This window comes from Esox lucius, chromosome 1 (assembly GCF_011004845.1).
Source record: "Esox lucius isolate fEsoLuc1 chromosome 1, fEsoLuc1.pri, whole genome shotgun sequence".
Classification (NCBI taxonomy): Eukaryota; Metazoa; Chordata; class Actinopteri; order Esociformes; family Esocidae; genus Esox; species Esox lucius.
This window is the reverse complement of record NC_047569.1, coordinates 4,432,714-4,438,713: the sequence shown is the minus strand read 5'-3', so window position 1 is coordinate 4,438,713 and position 6,000 is coordinate 4,432,714. Positions and strand designations below refer to the sequence as shown.

The 6,000-nt window shown below is 39.5% G+C and overlaps 1 protein-coding gene across 2 annotated transcripts in view; it reads left to right on the top strand.

The window, feature by feature from the left end:
- The first annotated feature begins 5,194 nt into the window (after positions 1 to 5,194).
- The window catches only part of tpst1 (tyrosylprotein sulfotransferase 1), a 61,683-nt gene continuing 60,877 nt past the window's right edge, over positions 5,195 to 6,000 (top strand). For both annotated transcript variants that reach the window (XM_010879950.5, XM_010879131.5), the window contains exon 1: positions 5,195 to 5,418. The gene's annotated coding sequence lies outside the window, so the exon portion shown is untranslated. The remainder of the gene's footprint in view (positions 5,419 to 6,000) is intronic.

Genomic DNA, 6,000 nt, shown 5'->3' with positions numbered 1-6,000 from the left:
ACACCCCAGATCACCTGCACAACCTCCACTTACACACTTATAACCTCCCCCTCCTGAACGTCACTCACACCCCAGATCACCTGCACAACCTCCACTTACACACTTATAACCTCCCCCTCCTGAACGTCACTCACACCCCAGATCACCTGCACAACCTCCACTTACACATTTATAACCTCCCCCTCCTGAATGTCACTCACACCCCAGATCACCTGCACAACCTCCACTTACACACTTATAACCTCCCCGTCCTGAACGTCACTCACACCCCAGATCACCTGCACAACCTCCACTTACACACTTATAACCTCCCCCTCCTGAACGTCACTCACACCCCAGATCACAATTACCAGAATTCTAGACACCTGTTCCTCATCCACACTCCACTTATATAGTCGACCTCACCCACTTCCTCTTTGTGAGGTATTGTTTGTGTTTTGTGACATACTGAGCCTGTTATCCTCCCAGCTTTATAATCGTCTCTGCCTGCTTGTGTTTGACCAGTTTCTTCATCGTCCCATGAGTTTGTGATTTCAGATTAGCCCTCCTGTATTGTTGCCCGGATTCTGTTTATGACCTCCTGCCTGCCCTGACATCGACTCCTGCCAAGACCTTCTGTTTTTCTGCTTGTATATTTTGGAACACCTGTGTATGACCACTGCCTGCCCTCTGATCTACTCCTTGTTTACTCTTCCTTGTTGGCACTGAATAAACACTACAACTACGCTCTGCGTGTGAATCCATAACCCTGCTCTAAGTGTATTCTTTACAATTCACCTTAGATTTGATTTAATGTTTGGTAAAAAAGTAGTTTATGGTTCCATCAGTAATGTACTGTACATTGCTAGATTGCATCACTTTTGAAAATACTACTTATTTGTGTAAAATCTAGTGCTAGTTGAACTTAAGCATTGTAGTGCAATATGAAGTTAACTTTTTCCAGAGTTTAATAAAAAAAATAAAGCCACAATCACAACTCAACAAGACAGCTGTTGTAGAAAGCTTACCTGATCTCCATCATGTTGTCCAACTAAATGTGTGATAACCCTCAACAGCTCTTTGACACAGGAAGAAGCAAAGTTCTTCATCCAAGTACCGGCTCTTTTAACTTCTATAACGCTGTTGGCTGAGCGCTCCACTTGTCTCATCAAACCTCTGCAATTTGTCCAGAAGGGCGCTGCCTGATGCTTTCCAAAACTCTCTTTTGCCACCTCTGGTGTCTTGGCAGACCAACCTCTACAGGAGGGCAGCTCTCACTCAGTCCATTCAATAGTTCTTACATCCCCCGGCACCCCAATTGTGGAAACAACTTCCCCTGAGGTGATCTAGGACAAAATAGCCCTAACCAGTGGATAAATATCTAGAAAAAAAAACTCTTTAAAGTGTATCTCAAATAACACATCTCAGTCTTAACTCCTACACCCTCCCCCTAAATCAACAAGAAAATAAGAAATTAGAGCATTGGTCTGGCCAGCACTGACTTTGGCAATTACCTTTTTATTGACAGGAAAATGTCCTTACTACGACACTGATATATGTGGCTGTCTTACCTAGCTATCTTAAGATGTAGACACTTAGTGTGAATCAATCATTTATCTAAGAAAAACATACTAAACCTTTTCCATGGTGCAGTGTAAAAATCGGTTTAATATTGATACATTTTCTCATGACAATAAGAGAAAACGTTGTTGATTTAAGGTGAATTTAAAGCAAAACATACAACAATAGTCCAGAGCAATTGGTGCTTTGACCTCCCAAGGGGCTGAAAGAAATCTGTTGGATAGGTTAGGGAACTTGGGGTCAAGGTTTTCTGCATGCCCTACAGAAATTTAGCCCAGATTATGTAAGTAAATCGAGACTATGTGATTGCATTCTGATGACTGTTCGACCCTGCTCCTAGCAGCTTGAAACCCAGCTTGTATTTCATGAGACGTTTATCTTTATTGGAGGTGGCAGAGCTTTGCTTACAGCAATGCTCAAAACAAAGAAGAGAAAAACATGCCAGAACGAATGCTGCTGCTTGCGTGCCCCTTCATTGCTAAAAAAAACGAAAGAAAAAAAAAGAAAAAAATGTAAAAACATGAACTTGGACATTCAACGCAGGTTCTCTTTCCTCTAAAACAGTGTACCAAGGATCATTGCTCAAAGAAGTATACCTTCCATCACATAAAAAATATCAAAAGATAGCAACATCCTGCTTACTTCTGTTTCTTCCTGCTGACAGTAAGTGGGTGTATTTCAAAATGGCAACTCTATGAACTGTCCTGAAAAGGAGTGTAAAGGGAATACGTGTCCAACTGGGACGTAGCCAGGAAGTGCACTCAGCCTACCAGACCACTAGCCTGCTCAGCTACTTGGTGAGTCAGCGCTGGAGATCCACAGTGCTACAGAGGAGGCTACGAGCCAGGGAGATCAGTCAGTTCTGCTGCTAACCAAATCTCTGACTGCTGTGTTTAGCCTCTAGCTAGAGATGTCTCAGAAAGAGACACCATTACAGGATGAGACAGAATGAGAGAAAGAGGGACAAGCCAAGAGACTGAGAGAGACAGAGAGACCAAATGATAGAGAGAGAGGATGAGACAGTTAGGGACAGGGAGACAGAAGAAAGTAAAAAAGAGAGGTTGAGAAAGACTGTTTAAAATAAAATAATACACAAAACAGTAAGGGGATGCCAGCAACTCTCTATTGGTTATGTCTACAGCCCACACAAAACCAGAATAACGACATCTTGATGGGCAGTTGGCTTGCATTTTTTCTATTTTATATCAGTGTTTTTTTCAGACAGAGTAGCACAATGTCAATAGCATGCACAACAACAATTCTCATTAAGAAATAATTTGTTGATTAAAAAACATGCATGCCACAATTATAGGCATCATAGCATTTAATACTTAAGGCACCCTCCCTTTGCTTTTGTCTTCATCTATACATCCCACTTGTAACATACATTTTATTAAATATTGTAAATACTTGTACATTTCTGCCCTCTTCTAATAGCACTTCTGGTTATATGCTAACTGCATTTTGTTGTACTGTACTTGTACTGTTCAATGACAATAAAGTTGAATTTAATCTAATCTAAAACTCTAATCTAACAGCTCTGAGTCATATCTAATAATGTTTGATGAAGTGGGAGAAGACATAAAAAGGATTTAACAACATACAGAAAAACTCCAGGACCTTTAGAGTCCTTGGTGCTCACTCCTTTTCAGCTCACCCTTCAGGTTTTCAGTGGTATTTAAGTGAAGGGACTGTGAAGGCCACTGCAAAAGCTTGACTCTGTGATCAGCCAACCATTTTGTGTGGATTTGGTGGTATGCTTTGGAATGTTTCCATCCTGGATGATCCAATGACAACCCAGTTTTAGCCTGCTGGCAGAGGCAGACAGGTTTTTGCCTAAAATCTCCTGGAGTCCAAATTGCCATATATCCTAACACAGTACCCAGGGCTTTGATTGTACCCTGGCTCTATGGTCTGATGTTTTTTATGTTTTTTAGCAATCAACACACAAGGGTTTTGGGTAAAACTTAAGAACTACAGGTGCTGGTCATAAAATTTGAATATCATCAAAAAGTTCATTTATTTCAATAATTCCATTCAAAAAGTGAAACTTGTATAATGTATACATTCATTCCACACAGACTAATATATTTCAAGAGTTTATTTATTTTAATTTTGATGATTATAACCGACAACTAATGAAAATCCCAAATTCAACCTAGGGTTCTGCATTTATCAATTAAGGGCTTAGGCTCATTAATGGTATGATAGTGGCTCCCAACTCCAGTCTCCTAGCCCACCGAAAAGGATTTTAAAAAATTATAGCCCTGGAATATTGCATCTGATTTGTCAACTAATCACCAGACCTTCAACTAATTGGGTATATCAAGGGCAGAGTTGGGAATCATGGGGGTAAACAAGGATAAAGAGATTGCCCACCTTTCCCCGAACAGTTCTACATTTTTGGTGGAAAAATGCTTTGAACTAACAGAATGTTAGTAAACAATGTAATTTCAAACTTTGCAAATCTACAAAACATGGTCAAAACTATTATTAACATATTGGATGGTCAGTCCAGGCTTTAATGTTGATGACAGTACTCTATTGGCCAGTCCTTCAGGGAGGGAGGGTGACTAATTTCTGATTGTTTTAACTAAGGGTTATTGCTATAAGAGCCTCATCCATCTATTCAATATTTATGCATTCATTTATCAAGCCAAGTTAATTCCTTAAATGTGTAACTACTTTCCTCCTTTGTTTTTCGTGCCTGTATCTGCTCTTACTATGCTGAGACAGCCCCCAACATCCCCAACTGAGAACACTAGCACTGTTTATGCAGATTCCCAAATGGGTTTCATTTATCATAGGCATCGACATGCTATGCAAAGTAAACACTGTTAACAAAGTACTAATGTCTTGTTAATTAATTTGCTCCTTCAAATCTCTGTGCTAGCTGAACGAGTTAAAAAGTTGATAGAATGGAGTAAAAGAATAGAAGGAACAGATAAAATGTGAGGAAAGGAATTACGCTGCCATTTCATTTTACCATGAGCTCCAACAGTATGGAGTTAGATGTGTCTCAATATTCGTAAATATGTATAGAAAATCTGTGTGAATATTCATCACAACTTGTAAATGTGAAAAAATATTTTGTACTTCAGGTAACTAACTTAAGCACAGTTAGTTAAGTCAGCCTACATCTGGTTGGCTATTTAGTCAGCTAGTAGGCTACTGTAGCTTAACTCAAGTAATGAACGTGTCCTAGCTACCTATAGACTCCAATCAACCAGGCTCCAGTCCGGATATTCCATAAGTCCCACCAAGCAAGCCCTCTAACTGAAACCACGCACAGGAGAATTTGCCGAAGGAAAATGTGTCTAAAAAATTTGTAAATATAAAATTCAAACCCATAAATAGACCTGAGATTCTTTGTCAACATTTGTAAATGTTAAACAACATTTTTACAGATTTGTGTTTTATTTGTAAAATATGTTTTTATTTGTGAAAAATATTTACAGATAATGATTTTATTTACAAAATATTTTTTCACATTTACAAATCCAATTTTTATTTGTGAGTTGTGATGAATGTGTTCACTGTCTCTTTAATGGTGTTGACGCCCCACAAAGCATTTTAACCAATCGTCTGTCATGAACAGATACTGTTCGTTGAATTCTTGTCTGCAGGTTGTCCAATCCCCGGCTCTTTCAGGCCTAGGGCACCACTCTAGGAAAGTGGGGGTGACGCGTTTTGCAGCGAGACAATTGAAGGGAATGCAGTAATAAGTAACCGTGTGTGTCAGATCAGTGAAAAACATTGAGCAATTAAAACGAATGGAATGTACAAGCAACGTTCTTCTACTCTTTGTAACAGTTAAGCAGCTTGATCAACTCTCCCGCACTGGATCCGCAGCATTAGGTGGGTGGTTAAAATTCTACCAAGTGAAAGAATATTGCGACAGTGTAGCGGCAACCGTCTCTTTTCCCATTCCTCTTTTAGCATCAACGGCGCTACCTCGACTGTATTATCCGTATCACACATCAGGAGCATCACTAATTCGGAAGTCATTTTAAATAGAAACGTTTCTCATTTTACTTTAGTTGAGACAATTTCAAAATGTTTTGACACGTGTCTGGTGTTTCACAGCTTCAAATTGATCTTGATCTGCTGTTTCACAATTTTCACTTCTGCTAAATCTTTGTGTAAATAGTAGCCTAATCTTTGGACACCAAAATCAACGATGCGTGATGTGGTCAGCTGAATTCGCCGATGTTGCTGATGGGAGTCACTGTCGCGGAGAGTTTTGTAAAGAGAAAATTGCATGCTACTGTAGATAAAATCACGTCGTGACAGTATTTTACATTTGGATGTCTACATTATTAGATTGTCGCCTGTATTTTGTAGGCTACTGATGAAGAATACCAAGACTACTCGTCCACATAGCACAGGGAATATTAGATTGAATATTGCAAATGAAAGCGTTCCAGCTAGGGTGGCCTC